A 19,263-nucleotide genomic window follows, 5' to 3' on the forward strand; every position below is an offset into this window, starting at 1 on the left:
GGCTTTAAGGTTTCAATTTGGAAAGGTACAAGGCTTGGCAAGTGATCAGCATCCCAAGCCCTTTACCAGGAGGAAGAGGAGGATGTAAGCTGTTGTTTCTTCCTTTATTTCAGTTTCCACATGTGGTCATTTTAATGTTTTTCAACATGCTCTATACCTTGTTTTTTACTTCATTGATCTGCAGGTTTTATGTTGCATTCAAATTTACCACATCCGTTTTATGTGTATTGAGTACTTGTTCTTTTTTTAACCCCTAAAATAATGCTTGCCCTGTCCTTTAACTGACTGCAGCAGAGTGGTTTATAGGCCTGGAATCCTTACTCCTATTGCCCTGGGCCTGCCACAGTTGCTTGCTGTAACTGATTCAAGATCATTTTAGCGAAAGGACCAGAGGTTTTTCTCTGTATTTTCATCTAGGAAGGCTGGTACTCTGAGGAGAGACCACTTCATTTTAATATAATAGGCATGGTCATACTCTTTAATGTAGTAGATTCTGTGTGCTTGGCATGCCTGCAGGGAGAGGTGAAGGTAAAGGACATGCCCAAGTGGCACCTGTGAAGTAATACCTCATTCTTCCCTTCTGCATGGAGATGTGCAAGTAAGGCATCTTTGTTTATCTTTTTCCCCCCAGTTTTGCTTTTTCTGTGATGCCACTATTTGTAAAATCTGTGTTGTTCCAAAAGCTATTAAGAGCTTTCTGATAGCACAGTGGACTTCAAAGAGGATTCCTCAGGGTTTGCAAAGGAAATACTTGGAACAAACTGTAGGTTTGGGACAGCCAGAGGAGCTATCAAAATTGCCACTACATTAGGAAGTAAGCTTCTTAAGAAAAAAACTTCTTAACAAAGTTACCTATTTATGCTCATATACCTTTCACTGTTGCAGGTAATAACCGCGGATTATTTTCATTAGAACACAAGGTTAGTTTTCTCTCTGATGAAATTATTAATTATTATGATTAATATGATCAATTTTTAGTTATGAATACAGTCAAAAGGGTGTGTTGTGCCACGAGAGATGTGGATATAACCCTTCTTTTACTTAGCTCAACTCCTGTACCTTCCATATACAAGCAAGATCCAATTAATCAATCAGGCAGTCGTATCAAGGTGCTGCTATGCTGGGCCAGCCCAGCCCAAGCACTTGTGCCTTGCAATTGGAAAACTTCATTTTTACCCTGTTTCTACCTGGTTTGTTTTCAATGTTTTCAAATTTGGCTTTTAATCTACATACTGTAGTAACGATCGCAACCTGGAGAGTAGCAGCATTTCACCTGCTTTGTTCCAGGTGCTGGAAAACCCATGCAGTTTTCTTAGTCTACTGTGTTTGTGGAGCCACTTTGAAATAAGAATGCCTCCAAGAATGATTCTTTTTATGAAATATATTTATCAGGAGCCTGAAAATGTCTTCTCTTGAGGTATAAGTCAACTAGCAGAGAGGTAATTGTGTGAAGAAGTGAAGAACAGATACCTGTCTGTAAATCTGGTGCCATGACTCAACAGAAAAAGATGGCTCTGCTGAGAAATTTCTGTGTAAAAAGTAATTTATAGGATTGAAGTAATAACATATTTCACATTTTGAAACTACAGCATCTAGACAAAGGATGGAAAATTTGGGAAATGGTATGCACATTCAAATTAGTTTTTGTTAGTAATGTAAGACTAGCATGTGGCAGGTTAGGAGGAAGTAGAGAGCATTGAAAGACCTTGTGAATGGTAGCTTCAAACAGTCTCTCTTCTCTTTAGTTATCAGCCCATTCAGGTGTTTTATAAATAGCAAAGATAGATTGTCAGATACTTTCAATAGGAAAGAGCAGGGGCAGGACAGGGAAGTAATAAGTTATATGAGATACCAATCATGTTTCCATCAACAGAAAATGACTCATGATTCATAAAAGCCTCCTTTATACTAGAATACATTGTTTAGAATTTTGTTTAAAAATTAAACAGAATGTCTAGCAGCTTTAACTTCCTGGCTTGATTTCTAATGGACATTCTATAAATAAAACATATTTCAAAGCTTGAATTCTCCTCAGAAGAACCTATGGGCAGTTTTGGTGGGATATTGTTTTTCAGTGCATCCTTATTGATTTGCCAGCTGAACAATGCTTTTGCAAGCAAAGCAATGAGTAAGAAGTGTGCTTTGAGCTGGCAAATCAGAATAAGGCACCTTGCAAAAACAAACATGCAGAAGAAAAAGCTCTCTGCAAAATGCAAAACAAAATTGATGCCAAGATTGCTGTACTGAATAGCAGTGTACAGCAGCACAGTGAGATTTCAATCAATTCACCACCTGTGAGTAATCTGCTAAATAAAGGTATAAATTTCACAGTAAATCCTTCTGCAGGGCTTTCTAAGCCCTGAGCATTAACAAGAAAATATACAGTGCACAATTCAATATGATCTATGGGGGAAAAGGAAGGTTAGAAGATAATCCCTCTGTCACTTTCTTGTCACACAGAGTACTTGCATGTATTTACATAAAAGAAGCAGTTTCTCTTCTGGTGCCTTTGCTGAGATGCCATTTGACTCCATAATCCAGAGTGCATCACAGGCACTGGAGGGCAGGCCTTAACTAGACACTGGAGAAAAGGAAAGTTCTCTCTGGAAAAGACTTCCAACCCTTTGGTACTAAATTCTGGTGTCAGGGGTGGAGGCTCACAGTATTTTAGGAGCAGCAGAGCTACCTTGGAGCCAAAAGAGGCAGAAGGTGGATCATGCAGTGATTGCTGACAGACTGTTTCAGCATAGGGACAGAAGACCACACCCTGGTGATATTTCTCTGTTTGACACATGTATGGATATATCTGTGCTTTATTATTTGCTTTTTTAAATTTAATTTAGCCAGAAAAAAAGTATAAGATCTGGTGTCTCCCAGCTTTAGTAATGGCTGTACCTGTACCAAGTACTTCCTTGCCAAGTGGCTTATGTCTGTTTGCTTCAGCTCTCATCCTGCCTCATGTCCCATTCCTCAGACTCCCCCAGACAAGGTGGCTGCATGCAGGCTGCTGACCGTGAGCATGAGCTTTCCCCTGAACTGAGGCCAAGCCCTGACTGGGAGGGTAAGCCTTTGAAGGAGCCAGAACTGTGCCAGGGAACATGCCAAGAGCGAGGAGGTAAAGATGACTGTGGCCCAGCTCTCAGTCTGTGTCCTGGCCTTATTCTGTTTACTGGAATAGACAGAGCACACAGCCAAAGAGGTCAGGAAGAGAGCACAGCACTGAATGTTTTTAGCACACTGGGGACATTTGCCCTGCTGGCCTTGGCAATGTTTTCTCATGCACCACTTCTGTGCATATGCTCATTCCCTTCCCTGCCTTGCTTTCCCTGCTTCCCCTGCCTGCATCCTACCTTTTCATGTGTGTCTGAGTCAGATGGTCCAGGAAAAAGCCTGCAATTATACTTCATCTTTATTGGGTGCTGTAATGGTTCAAATAATTTCTTGAGTTTTAATCTGCTTTATGAAAGCCAAGCACTTCTGGTGCAGGAGCCCCACTCAGACTTGAAAAGGACAACTAAGACTCTACCACCCTTTAAAAAAAAATCATATTCCCAGGAATGTTCAGGACTGCAGAAGGCTGCTTGCTGCCCAGCCAAGGAGCCTGCAACAGTGTCTGTACTGCTATTAACTTCCACAGAAAGCACGTAGCTTAATTTCTGAGTTGGTTTGATTCCAAGGGAATAGAGCTCTAATCCAGGCCACCCTGTGTTGCACACCAGTGACTTTCCCACTCATGCTTCCTCTGGGGTACAAACACAAGTTGTGGGCATAAACAGAGAACCTTGTTAAAGTGGAATAAATATTATCACAAGTAATAAGACTAGAACTGAGCAGTTTCTCCAGTTAATGTGGCAGCAATGTGGGTAGTTATGTCATCAGAGAAAAGGCAGTGGTAGAAAGGATGGGTCTACTTGTACAGATGACTAAGGTGAATTCCCTCTGGTTTATATAGGTGAGCTAATAAAGTGAAAACAAAATGCTCCCCTGGTGATCTATGAGTTCATGCCCTGCTGCCTTCCAGCAAGGCAAAAGCTCCCAAGTGCCTGAAGCATTTTTTTTAATACAGTTAGGCTGTACAATCACTGAAGTGTTTGAAAACTTGCCAAACATTAATTTTGTCTGTTTGTGATGGTGGAAACCTGGTGGAGCAATGAGAATTGCTTTCAGGGTGTCCTGAGAGAAACCTTAATAGCTGAGAATGCAGCTTGATTTGGGCCAGCAATCCTCTGGACATAGATTGGTTAAGCCATGCAACCCATGAGCATCAATTAGAGGAACTGTCAATGAAGGGTGTGCATGCTTGGAGGTTATCTCAGTTCTTTTTACAGTTTGCAGAAGAATTAACCAAAAAGAAGTGGTCTTCTTAACAGAATGCAGTGATGACTTGTCTTCACCAGTCAAAATCCAGGACAGGGATCTGAAAAGCCAGAAAACATCCCCAGAAACATGGATATAAAACTATGCAAGAGGAAGGAGGCATGCAACTCCAGATTCCAACACAGGAGAGCTGACTCTGCTTTTACACTGAGATCAAGGACAAATTGTCTACTGGCTTTGAATCAAACCCTGGCTCAAAACTAAGATAATGGGGAAATTTCCTTTTTATTTGACTCTCTTTTTTTTAAGTGTTTTTTATCTTGCTCATTTAAAAGTCTGTGCCTCTGTTCTAGGAAGGGTTTTTTTTCCAGGATCAGAAATGTCTTGCATTCCTCAAGTGCAATTCATTCCCAATAAAATGCTCTATGTTCCATATCAACCATTAATGTTTCCAGATTGTAAACCTGACAGGTTTAACAGATTTATTCTTGTTTTCTATTAGTGTGAAGCTAAGACTGTGAGGTTAACATTTAGCATGCTGTGGAGACTGAGCAACTCTTTCTGTGTCTGTGACTTTGCTCTGTGATAAAACTAAACTGGCAAAATAAACCAGGAAAAGCAACTCTTTCCTGAAGTGACTGAGGTCTAAACAGTTGAAGTTTTGACAATCAATGCAAGAAATAAAGATGCAAAATACAAAATATATTAATACTTTCTTATTAAATTTGGGGTGGGTTTTTTTTAAGGTGACCTGTAACTAAATATAGTTCTGACTGGGGACAAATGAAATCCTTTTTACTTGCCTGATGAGAAGCTCTGGTTGTACCTATTCAGGCATTATCTAAACCTCCCTTGAACAACAAGGGGAATTTTTTGTCTGCATATTTAATTTCTGCTTAGTAATCAAGACTGTTTTAAGTATTTACAGTAAGCTGTGTTTGGATTCTCAGTGGGTTTTTATATAAAGCTTATGTCTATAAAACAAACACAAAATCTGATTCATTGTTCCAGTGTGGGAAAAATACAACTTACTATGAAAAATCACACCAAGGGATTGATCTACTTATTTGCCTATTTTATTTAAATCATAGACTCATAGAATGGTTTGAATTAGAAGAGACCTTAAAGATCATCTGGTTCCAACACCCCTGTGATAGACAGGGACACCTTCCACTAGACCAAGCTGCTCAACAAACATGCAAATGAACCCATAACTAGAATTACATTTTCTATAACATTCCAAAAAAAGTGATTGTCTGATATTGGGAGCATGTAGAAGAGCTTTTTAAAGAAGAATTTGACTTAAACTTCAATATTAATTTAGTGCACTTAATTCCACCTCCCCAGGCATAACTAGAGATGCTGGAAAGAAATGGCAGTGTGAATAGACCTGAATTAAGGAATTAAAATCACTTTGCAATAAATTTCTATAGCCAAACTGACCTTTGTTGATGGAAATAATTTAATAGAGAGTTTAAAAACAGTAAGGTGGATCCAAATGGTCTCACATTTGGATCCCAAGATTGCAGTTTGGCTTCATGTCTAATATCAGAGCCAGCAGGCATGTCTTGCACTCAACCAGAGGGCCACAGCAGGACCTCCTTGCATTACTCTAAGTTAAATCTTTACTTGCATAAATAAAAGAATGATTCTTACTTAATGACTATTGCCTTAGCCAGATAAGGTCAAACAAGACCATATTTATCTGGCTAAGAACAGATAGAACAGATAGTGTTTGTCTTATGCTTTGAGGTGATCCTATGTCAGCAAAATATGATGATTTTATTTCTCCCCCAGAAAGTCTGTAGCATGTTTTTGTATTCATCTCAGCAGATTGTGTTTAATTGGGTTCAGCACTGCCATAAGCTGACAGTACAGATTTCTGGTCTGGTGCCAGTTAATGTTTACTGCAGATGTATCTCAGGACTCTTATAGGCCGTGGAGCAGCTACCCTACCAAGCAATATATTTGTGTTCCTGGTGGAATTAGGTGTATTGGATTACTTGACATGGTTCAAAGGTCAATTCATGGAAAAACATCAGTGAACATCTCCCAACAGTGATTCTTCTCTTTCTTTTCCACCAACTGGGAGAAAACAAAAAAAAATGAGAGAGAGGAGAATTTTCTGGCAAGTGCACCATTCTATTTAGAGGAGGTTCTGGTTTACTTGTATTGAGCAGTTCATTGTCCTTTCAGTTTTTGCTATGTTTTTCTCATTTACACAGATTTCAGTAGTTTTTCTACTTTTGTAGCTAACTTACAGATTATTCATCACAACTATTAGCTCTCATGGGGTATCTTTTAATGTATGGATTTTAATTTAATGTATCTACTAAAATCAGTTTACTGCAATTTGTGAGTGTTCATGACAATTAGATTATTTTTAAAGCACCAGCACCAGTGTTTTGTTGAGTAATAAATGTGATTTTTGGTTTGCATGGCACCTGGAAGTAACTGTATTAAGGGACTGTTCTTACTATCTGTACTGTGTGTCAGCTGAAAAGTTGACACAAGATTCATTTTGCTTCCAGGATTTATTATAAACACATCCTTTGAGTAAGAGATTGTAATATTTTGAATTAGCATGGGCACTATTAAATAGAGAAATATTAACAAGTTAGTAGATGATTCTGTACTCTTAGAGATGTGTGAAATATTAAGTACATATGTGAACATGCTCAAAAAAAAAAATCTTCGTTTTGTGTGCAACATTGACTTAGAGCAGAGCCACAGGGAAAGTACTTTATTTGATCTTTTTCTTTTATATAAACTGGCAGCATTTTTAAAACAGCTCTTTCACATCAGCTCTGTACATAATTGTTCTGTTTTGGCTGGCGAGTAGTATTTGCTGAAATACCACTTCTTATCTTCCATCTCTTTGCTGGCTCTCGTCCACTTTTCAGCTACTCCTCTGCATCTTCTGACTTGTTGATTTCTTTGAGAGACAATTTATAGTGCTTTAGATTGCCTTGTATGCTGCCTGCTTTGGGGTTTTTTTGGGTTTTGTGTTGTTTTTTTTTTTGTAGTAGATGTCCCACTGTTCTTTTACCTCGGAGCATTCAGACTTTTTGTGAATAACTGAGAAGGTGGCCCTCAGTGTGTTGTAACTACGTGGCACTGATGAAGGAATAAGATTATTTAGTTCAGAGACATAGTTCTTAAGACATTAATTAAGATTTTCTAACAGGAAAGTTTCCATGCTTACATTTCAAACTCAATCCCTTGCTCTTTTCATTGTCGCCATTCTGTAATTCTTCAATGACTCTAAGAACAAGAAATATTTCCTACTTTCTTTTGCAGGAAATAGTACAGAACACTGTCTCCATGAGGAATGATAGAGGACAGTAAGGGATTGTAGTAATTTTTCTTCTTTATTTTAAAAAAGCTGGGTTTAATAACAACCTGGAATCACCCATGTATAGTCCATCAAGGCTTTTATGATCTTCAAAACAGGGAATGCTTTCTGTTCCAGTGGCTTTTGTGAAGTCACATACCAGAGTGATGAGCATAAGAAACCCTAGAGAGGCAGGAAGTCAGATGTCCTGTAAGGTTAAATTCTTTTATTCTCTGGGTTGACTTTTTCTGTAGGACATACCATGGTGTGGCATTAGCTCCAACTAATCTTAACACTTTTAAGAGTAAGCTGAAATTATTATTTCAGGCCATATACTTCTTGTCCCTGTTCTAATTTCAGGTTTTACATGTGTTGTAAAGCTCAACAAGACAATCTCTGTTGCGAGACCTAAATACAACTTGATCATGGAGTATTAAAAAACATGATGATGGTTATTTGGTTAGCCACCAATTTCCTTTCTCATGCTCTCAGCCTCAGATTACTGAACTTTCATCTGGCATTCTCAGACATGCTCACTAATTGTCCTGTAGCAGACAAATAAAGAGCACGTTTTACAAGTAATGTGTGGGACGTACTAACTAATGTCAATTCATAGGTTGCCTGGATACAGATCTTATTTGTGTTTAGGATTATTTAATTAACTTCTTAATTGTAAAGAACAGAGAATTGAAGCATGCAGTCCAAAGTCTAGTCAATGCAAAAACTCAATAGACTGTAATGAATTTTGGCTCGGACACCCACTGCTCTGGTCGTCAACTACATCGTAGTTGTAACAGAAGAGATGAGAATTAAAAGGGACTTCGATGAAGTAGGAGGAGGCTGTGTGGAGGGGGAGGATGTTATTAGGAATACCAGACTCATGGAAATGCATTTGTAGAGAGCGTTGTTCAACATGTGTCATGTAGGTTAAAGGAATGTTGAACAGCTGCTCGAGTGAATATTGTCAGTCTCTCTAACAGGCTAGGCACGAAGGGCCTTGGGAAGAAGAACTATATGTGGTAATGGGATCTCTGGAGCCTTTTTATGGTTTTTTGGGATGTAAATTGTAGGAAATATTAAATGTTTGGTATCAGTGTATACTGCTCAATGCTCAGTGAAGAGACAGAAGGATGTACAGAAGGTTTAAAGGTAATGTTTAAAAGTGAGTCATGGCTCCCTCTCTGCAAACTTGTAGAAACACGTAGTGTAGAAATGTAGCTGATGTCTGAGTTAATTGAGGAAGATGGCTGGGACTGAGGTCTCTGCACTTAAAGATTTTGATCCAGGAAGAACTTCTCATTCATCTGCCATCACTCTATGGTGAATTTCCATCCAAGAGGAGAAATGGAAATACAAAAATACAACAAAATTGTCAGATTTAAGGGAACTCTTAACACTGACTGAAACCTGAGTGTATAATCAAGCTGCATTAGGTTGTCTGTGCAAGATAAGATGGGGCCATCTTATTATCAAACTCAGTTAGAGGTACAGAAAGTCCACAAAACCTTAAATGTGTGCTCTAATATCCTCTCAAACAAGTTTAGCTTAGGTGGAAATAGCCATAATAATGTCTCTTTTACTCTAGTTGTGCCTGCCAGACCTAGTTTGTGGTGAAATTAGATGGTTTAGTGTAAAATATCTAATTTTGGAATTGCCAAGAGTAATAAGAAAGGATCAAAATACAAAAAGTCATTAATAAAATGAACAGTGAACTGATGACCCAGTTCAAGAATATGGTGGAAGACCATTTTAGTAGAGGTGGAGGAATCTGAAAAAGGACTTTTCACACATTGTGATGTGGAAATAGCAGTCCCAGCTATATCATCATTTCCAAAGAGCTGCTGCCACTTAGCCATCCCTTGGGGGATCTAGGAAGCCAGGGTTTTGTGACTCTTTTATCCTTTGCATGCTGAATATTACATGAGACCAAGTACCCTGCTGATCACGTATAGCTTAACTGAGATATCAGATGCTAATTCATGGCATTACCTGGGTAGATTTACTAAATTTGCTCAGTAAAAAAAAAAAAAGGGATGGGGAGGATATTACATGAAAGGATTCATGTGCTGCCTTGACAGCCAGGAGCCAAACATGATCCCATAATGATATGCAGACTGATGAAGGGTAATTCCCACCATTGTATTCCTGCGTGAAAATGGGAGAGATGGCAAAAGGTACTGGACGCATCCAAAAGCACTAAAAATTAGAAGAGTAATGAATGTCTGGTGGAGGTGATGAAGAAGATAGAGATGAGGGTCAGGAATCAATGGACACAAAGCTGTGTCCTTGGTTTCCTGGGACTGGGGGCAAAGGGGACCCAGAGCAAAGTAAGATTTTTCCTTCCCTCCTCTGGAGACCTGACTGACTGATGGCTTTGAGCCTTCTGTGCTCCTCCTGTAGGTGTGGGGCTTCTTGCTTGGTCTACTTGGAACCTGCAGCATGAATTAAAGCAGTGGCAGGGATAGATGGGCTGCCTTGTCTGAAACTGAACCATCTCTGTATTTGGCTTCCAGAGCATTTTGTACGGAGGTGGTAGTTCACTGACTATGAATGCTTTCAAAGACCGGCTTCAACACAAGCTGTGAACTTAAACCAGTCTGCATTATTTGAAGCCAAAGGTTTGCATTTGCTGCCCTGCATGGAATTTTCTATTGCCATAAGCTGATCGGAATGGAAAAAGGATAAAATTTGGATATTTAAAGACTAAATGAAAAAATATCTTTTTTTTTTTTTTTCAGCATCTATATGACACACATATGTGTAGGCTGAACATCACCTCTTTCTACACCACTCCAGAATTTTTGGTCTCACACTGAACCCCTTCTGAATTGTCACAAAGGGGAGGCTCAGATCCTCTGCAATGATGATGTGGTGGACTTGATTCACAGCCTAACAGAGTTAAGGTGCTTCGTGCACCAGAGATTAAGAAAAAAATCCTCAGGATGTTTATTGAGTGTTATTTAGCAGACTTGGTTTATACCATTACTAAATCCATTTAATTCGTTGGATTTTTTTGAGATTATGTGCTGTGGAAATACCAAGGTATTTCAGAAAGATTTCTTTTATTTCAGTACAATCTGTCCCTAACTCAGCTTTTACAGACTTTTATGTGGTAGCTACCTTACAGCCCATTAGTCCTTCAGAAAAGCTGATCCAGGTTTTGTAATCTTTCTCTTTTATTTTTTTTCCCCAGATGATTTTTCACAAGCCAGAAGTTTCTCTAAAATCTCTTTCTTGACTCATTATTTCCTGGCAATTCTAAGCCGGTTCTTTGTTTTCTATTCCAAGAGTCTGGAATGCCATAATATTTCTCATTCAGTTTTTGAGGAAGAGTTGTCTGGTTGTCGTGTAAAAGCTTCAGTGTCCAGTTCCAAAAAGTCATAATAATTTTATTTAATATTTTAACACACACACTTATAACAATCTATCCAATGTTTTTGTAACAGTGATGGTATGAAGATTTAAGGGGAGTAAGGTGTGTAAGGATATATTGCCTCGCCTTCTACAACTGGCTTCTCTTAAAAGAAAAATAAAAGGAAAGAGAATTTCTTCACACAGTGCTGCCTTGTGCAGTTATCCCACAGTAACTGAAAGAATATATTTTTAATAAAATGTTTTAGAAGAGAGCCAAGTCATTCCTGAAAGCCAGTTCCTGTCAGAAGTTCTCTTTTCACCTGTTGGTTACCCTTCTGAACTCACTGGGCTATTGAATAATTTCTTTTCTATTTTGTTTAATTCTGTGTGAGTGGTGCCTAACATACTATAAGTATTAGCATCAGGACACAGGAATGAACCTGAAGCCCAGTATGTCCAAGACACGCATTTTCTTGAGAAAAAACATGTCCCTAAAACCCTTTTCATCACCCAGCAGCCATAACACACATTTTACTGTAAAACCTTAAATGTGCAGGCATTGGACTCAGTGTCCAATAAATATCTGGATGAAATCAGGAAGACTGGCCTTGTTCACCATCAAATAAAATACAAAGTCCTGAATCCAAGATGTTTTACCATGTTCTTTTGCTGGTAAAATAAAACTGCAATTTTTTCTTATCAACACAATGGAATAGGTGTTAATCTTTGCTGTAAAGGATGTTAACAATCTGGAAATGCTCCCCATGAATAACTTTGAGCTTCTTTTTTCCTGGCTTCGAAACTCCAAATTATAAGATGTTGAAAAGAATAATGTAACTTAAAAAAAATCTCAAAGAAATGCACTGTCTTAAAACCAAACCCAACACCAAATGTTCTGCCTCTCACAATCTCTCCTTTAGAAAAAAGTCCTCTGGACAAAGCAAAAAGAAAATACTTTCCTCTGCCCATTTCAGGCTACAAACTACACAACCCTTTTGCTTTTTATTTTGGTTAGCAGCTTGGACTCCCTTACTGCATAACTAACCTGAACAAATATTGTGTCTTAGATCATTTCACGGGAACAAATTCCAAAACAAGCAAAGAAACAATAGACAACAATTTTTTTCTCAAGGAAAAAAAGTAGGTAATTAATTATCCTTCTGAGGAGAAGAGCTAATCATTTACGGGCATTTTTTTTGATTAACCAAAGTGCAATTTATATAGATTTTTAAGTGAGAAAGGAGAAAAGAAATCATACACAGTAGTTTTGAACTACCTTCAGCCCTACTGTGCTGTGTACACAGTGTAATAATATCCTTAGCAAAACAAGGAATCATTTATGCAGCCCCGTGCTGCATAGGAGCCCTGTAAATACAGGAATTTTACATAATGTACAAGTGTCACGCTTTATAGAGGGCATTACATACTTTTGCTACCAGGAACGAAGCTTTGTGGTCAGTGAAAATACTCATCTATAGACCTGTTGCTGGTGTTGAGCAATATTGAATTTTAGAATGCTGGTTTGAGTCCAGACCATTTCCTATCTCCTGCTAAGCCAAGTCAACAGAGGGTGATGGCAGCACTTCCAAGAGTGTCAACCCTTTCTGATTCCTTCTGACGGTCCCCAGATATAAACACAGCAAATGCCTGTTGGTTTCATACTTCCTTTGAAAGGGAAGGGAAATAAAGGGTCCTATTACAAGCCAAAATCTGACTAACTTTGTCTGTGGTGGGCAGCTTCCCTGGTAGCTCTGAGACACAGCTCCTGCTGTCTCTCTGAAGGAGAAGAGAAAGGTGTCTTCCCTGGAGTACAGCTGCCTGCACATACTGCAGCTTTTGCACAGTGATCCAGCCTGGGACTGGATATGCCTAACTGTTTCTTGTGTGTGGTGACTGTTTATAAGTTTTTGTGTCGCTTTTTACATTTTTGAGAGCTTTTCTGGGAAGTTCGAGTCTTGTGAAATGCAACAGGGGAACAAAACTCTGTGAGGATAAATAGGAAGGTTTGCTAATCAGACTTGGTGACTGGCAAAGAGCAAGATCAGGACTTTTGCAGCTCTCTTGGGTCTGCAGTTCTCTTGTCATTTTTGAGTGTGAACTGTCTGTGGCTAAGAAACGAGGGTAGTGCTCTCTGTTAATCTGCCATATTGTCCATTAAAAATCTAACTAGAAACCAGAGATTTACAGCCCTCTAGTACAAGGTATGGTTGTGTCTAAGGGAATATACCTAAGCAACCAATGGCCTGAGGAGCAGGGTTGGATCCACTTTTTTGGGGGTTCAAGGTTCATGCATCCCAGGACATCCCATGGGAAAAGGTGCCAGGCAGGAGATCTCCATAACTCATCAGTGTACTTGGAGCCGTATTCCTCCCCTTGGACACATGCAAGCAGTCCTGCACTCCCTTTACTCACGGTGTGAGCTATCCAGACACGGGCTGTCCCAGGGGGCATTTAGCTAAGCTGGTGTGTGGCTGTGCAGGCCAGAATGCTCATTAGCTGGTACCCATGACTGTGTTAACATCCCTGCCCTACTTTGGCATGGGGCTGGCTTGCCTCCAGCAGGTGCAGACAGTGTAGCAAAGACATGAATGTCCCACAGCAACAAGGATGATCAGCCCACAGGAGAGGGAATTGGAAATCCTGTTCAGTCCATGAACAGTAGGGAGGCACAAATGTCTGAAAATCCTGTTACCTAGTCAGCTTTCTTACCATGAATCTCACTGCCTCATTTTGGGCTTCCTATCCCTGCTTGTCTCCATTTCTCACCTGGATATCTTCATTATTTTTACTGAGCAGCTGTTTCTTTTTATCTTTACTAGACTACTTTGACTGATACTTAAATGAAAGCAACTCTGTTGTCGCAGCCGAAGAACAGAACACTGCTGTTCCCAAGGGAATGTTCTCTTCTCATGCATGCAACAAGATACTTTTGAGTAAAACCTCCAAATCAGTGATGTCTTTTAATTTGACACAACTTTACATTATGCTTTCCTAACACCTTGCGTAATGCCACTCTTCTACCTTCCCCTTTCTGACTCCAATTGTCTACCTCCTGTGAATTTTTGTCATTTGCAGTATTCCTTATCCTGACAGTAGGAATGAGGTCACACGAAGCAGGAACATGGCAGACAGACCATGGAGTGTCAAAGTAAAGTGTGGCAAAATGAGTATGCTCTGTCGGGTAGCTCAGCTGGGTTTTAAAAAACATAAACACCACAGAATTCTGACATAAAACTAAAGATTAAATGGATCTGTATGAGCACTTGGCTTCCACCCAGCATCTTATGGTGTGCCAGCAGAATTGGGTCCAGTGATGATATTATTTTTTCAGGACTAGAATGTGAAGTTACTGATGCATTCAACAGTAGACTGAGACACTCACTTGAGCTGATGGTAGGTGTACTACAGCCCCCATTTGCAGTACTACTTTGCAAATTAGTTTTGTCTTATTTTCATTTTTTTAAACTGCTGAATAAGAACAATATTCTCTCAGTGTAAAGTGCTTTGATAGCTTCCAAATGGAATTTCTCTAAGTACACTGTGGGTTCTTTTATAATACTAAACTTTTGATTTCACTGTAGGAGAGTGCATCAGTTATGTAAGGCAGAACAAAATGTAGCAATGCTAATGGCACTCAGACTATTAAAAAAACCTGAGAGGTGTCTTGGAACTTGGGACTGTTGCTCCTATGCTTTTGAGCTGGAACAGAGATGACACAAGAATCTGTTGTGATCTTCAAGAGCTGGGTTGAACACTGTGCTTTCGATAATTTTAAGGGTAGATAAGAGGAGGCAAACATTGTTACTTGCTGAAAAAGAGTAGAATGACAAGTCTGTGTCTTCTTAGGATGTGCCTATGCTCATTTCTGTCCTCAGCCTTGCAAGCCACATGCGAAATATGATGTCCACACATATGGGGCCAAGTGGCCCCCCTGGATTTAGAAACTTCACTGCGGTTTTTAAAAGATGCTGACAGGGATGTCATTTGGACATGTAAGGAGGTAACACTAATTTGCTGTCTGCCAAACAGCAGAAGGTTGCTGCAACTGATAGTTCAAAGAATACCTGGAGAACTGGACAAATCTCTCCAACAGCGCCTGCTGAATGTTCAGAAGGACCAAGAAAGAAGACTGGAAATTTTGAGTACCCTACCCTTTTGTCATGAGATGAGAAGAGGAATGTGGGAAAGCACTGAGACAACAGCATGAACAAGCTTGAATGTCAAGAGTTTCCCACTGGCGTAGAATGAAGTGAAAGTATTCACTGACTCCTGCAGCCTCAGGGCTGAGGCACAGCCACCAGAGCATTGTTTCCAAGTGAGTATCTTGCAAAGATCGTGGGCTAAAATCCCCAGTCTGAATGCCCAGAACCTCTGACAAAACTTAGATCCTAAATCTGTGGCTCAGGTCTGTTCCTGAAACAATGTCTACCTAACTGAGCATTGAACTGTTTCTAGGTTTTTCTGCTTTGCTATTTTCTTACAATGTGGACAAAAGTGCAAAGCTCCCAGAAATAAGACTTTCATTAGCAAGTTCAGTTCCCAGAGCTGAAAGACAAGAGAAGGAATTACCATGGTTCTGAGGAAGGAAAGTGACCCAGTTCCAGAAGATAGTGATGCAGAGACAGAGCATTTGGCTTTATCAAACAAGATGGGTACATTTTTGGCAGAAGCTTTAGAGATCAAACCAGTTAATTTTTATTTTTAGATCTAAAATATTTTGCTTAGAACTAATATCATAGAAATCCTAAGGCCAGAGTATTTGTTTTCAAGCTCATATTCTGAGTCCTTTTATAGTAAAGGGAGAAGGAGAGGAACACCCTTAGTGCTAGGACTGCCCCATTTGATCCATTTTAGGTACTTATTTAGGGATGAAATGAATCACACCTTAGGAAAAACCTTCCTCTGAGAAGTCTAGGTGAGTGTTTCAAATCTAGATGTGTATTGGTACAGATGTACCCCGCTGCAGACTGTGATTGATACATACTTCATGTAATGGTTTTTCCATAGTTCAGCTTTTTGGACAGAACTTTCTCTCTGTGCCTCTCTCTCAGCTGGAGAGTAGTTTTCTGATTGTTGACTGTGACACAGAATATTGCCGGTAAAATCGCTGGGAAAGAAAAGCAAATCAAAATCTATTCAAACAGCTCTCTAAAAGTCAAATTGAATTTGTGCCTTCACAAAATGTGATGCTTTAATGGAGGTTCTGAAATGCGAATGTTTCTTATTTAGGTTAAGCAAGTGGCTTCAAAGAAAATTCCTAGGACTCAATTAGCAGGAAACAAGGTAATAGAATTCAAAAAGTCCATTATACAGATGTTATAATGTTATGTGTTCCACATCTATGTTATGGGTAAACACAATATGGAAATAAATGGAATGTTGGGTTTTTTTCTCTTTTAATTTAAAATTATCTGAAAAATAGTCTGCCTACATAGCAGAGAACCACTTAAAACCACTCCAATTTATTGAAGCAACAGAAATGTTTAAGTGCAGCCTCCCACACAGGTATCCGTTTGTTTTCTTCATCAATGCTTATTGTTAATTCCACCTGAAAAACAGTGCTTTTCCCTTCACACACCTCAGATAACAAAGAAAATAAACTATTGAGAAATAGTATGGGGCTGTTTTTCCTTTGTTTTTCCTGATGGATCTTCCTTTAGATGTCTGTTTCTAGGACTACACAAGGACAAACTTGCTCCAAGGCACTTAAACAAACTCTGCTGTGTTTCCCAGTACTTTAGTGTTTGACTTTGCATCCTTAACATTTTGTAGCATCAGTTCTGCACATGATGCACATCCTGCTGCCTGTCTGAGTGCTTGCTGAGTAGCTCTTACACACCAGCTCCTGGCCAGTGACTGAATGAGCCACTTTTTTTTAGTGCTCTGAACGCCTTTAAGCTCCCACTCCTTTCCCATCTCCTGAGGTGACGTAGCTGCCTGACAAGAGGTCTTGGCCTCCCTGTGGTGCTCTCACCAGATGAGGTTAAATGTGAGCAGCAAATCTACATTTCATCAAAATCAGAGGGGTGGTTTTTTGATGTTTTTACAGAAAGGTAAAAATGTGAAGTGGTTCATGGTTTGTTACTCATGGAGCCAGGTTGAAAGCCCAGCTGTGTATCACTGCAGTAAGCAGCTGGTTCAGACTGAGGAGCACCATCATTCTCCCAGCACTGTGGATTCGCCGTCCTCCCAGATGGGACTGATCACTACCATGGATTTTTGCATCTTGTCTGTGCTTTGTCACCTCACATTTATTCCCTGGCTCAGCCTGCACCCTCTGTTGGTGTTTTCCCTCCTCCTCAAACCTGGAAGTACTTGCTGATAGAGAACGGGGAAGAGAAGGCAAGGAGTATATTTTACCTGTACAATGTCACTGAATCACCTATTCCTTTCAGTAGTGTGCCCTTAGTTTCCTTGTTCAGGCTTTGGTTTTGGCAAGAACAGTCCCTAGAGATTTCTCAAGAAAGCTCAGGGCTTTTTGAGCTAATTTCAGTGAGTGAAGACTCAATATTTTTCCTCTCAGGATCTTTTTAAGTGCTTTTTTTTTTTTTTTAATCTAAATAATTCCTTTAACCTACTTCTGTGTGTCTGTACACAAAAGAATTGCTATGCTATCTCATAGCAGCACTCTGAATTGATTTAAAAGGATTTCAGAGCCTCAGCCATAAATATCACAGAAGTGTTTATATCGCAAGCATATTCTTATAGCACACCTATTCCAGAGCAACAATCCAAACTCTGCCTTTGTGGAAAAACTGCTTGATGCCTTCCAGAAGGAAGCTGTTGGTAACTATAAATTTCAATCAGTGTGTTCAAACAATATGAAATAAAAGATGTTTTCAAAACAAAAAGTGAGTTTGGAGTTGTTTTTAAAGATGGGGTGTATAGTTTCCATTTATGCACTTGCTGAAACACATACTGTTCTTGTCTTCCTGTATATTCACACAGAGCTTAGCCTGATAATCTGTTATTCCATTTAATGCCTTTATTCCTTCCATATGCTGGAATGATCTCATTATTGCGTATGTGGACACCTGTTCCAAATTATTTCTAATGGCCTTAATTAGGCTTATTTAAAATTTTAATTATTATTTTGCAGCCTTTGTTTAGAATCAGATTCCTGAGAATTTGTCAGAAATTGCAGGGGTTGCAAACAAAGTTCCATGCACTAACAAATGCTGTGGCAGCTGTAAACAATATGCACTACTCCCATAACATTCTTCAAATTGCAATAAATTTGTTTCTCTGCCTGCCTCAGTGATTTAAGTGCTTGAAGTTAAAATTTTAAAGCAACCACCTCTTATTAAATTATAGTCATAAATTGGTGGAATAACTACCTTCATAATGGTCAAAGAATGCAGCCAAAACCAAAAAATCTGTTCACTAAAGGAAAACATGTATACATCAATATAAACTGTTAAAACAGTATTATCAATTATTTTCTTATATAGTTAGTTGAGAGTTTTTTTAGTTCCTTTTAAAATGCCAGGCAGAAAATCATCCTGTCTCCTTTTCATGGGTAGTCATGTATGGCAGTGGGAACATCTTCAAAAACCTATGAAATGCATATATGCTGACAGAAAAGAGGAATATTTTAGCATTGGTCATTCATTTAGTCAGCCTGATCCTTGCTGGTTCCCTTCCTGTTGAGCACAGCTTCCTTATCAGAGTTAAGAGCAAATTCGGAATGGAAATCATGGAGGTCATGTTTTGCTTATTCCTTCAGCTGAAAGGAGAGCTTGCTGTAAAATATTGTCTCTCTTGTCATGTATCTGCTGTTCCCTGTGCATCAGTCACTGCACAGACTGTGGAAACTCAGCTTTCAACACTTTGAAGGTTAGAGGTCTGCTGTGCCACTAAAGGACACAACACCACCAGCAGGCCTTTATGGTCTTTCCGTCCCTCTTTATTGTCCTCCTGTTTCCTGTGTCCATCCCCACTGGTGAGGGAGAAAGAGAGGCTTGGATCACAGGGCCCTTACTTCAAGCATAAGGAATGTGGCTTTCAAAGTTCAGCCAAGTATGAGCTACCAAGATACAACACCCTTTTAAATTGTAAATGTTCAGCCAGCAGCACCTTATTCCATACGTCTGCAGTGCTCAACACAGCACAGACCTGCTCTCCCCTGATAAAAAGTCAGTACCACACAACTACTGTCACAGTAATAGAGCCAGCAGTATTTTTATCTGTATGCTGATTAAATCCCCATTATTTTAGTAAATGTTTCTTCTTGTTTACACCAATTCACAACCTTCGTC

Source organism: Coloeus monedula (genome assembly GCF_965178545.1).
Source record: "Coloeus monedula genome assembly, chromosome: 4".
Taxonomy (NCBI): domain Eukaryota; kingdom Metazoa; phylum Chordata; class Aves; order Passeriformes; family Corvidae; genus Coloeus; species Coloeus monedula.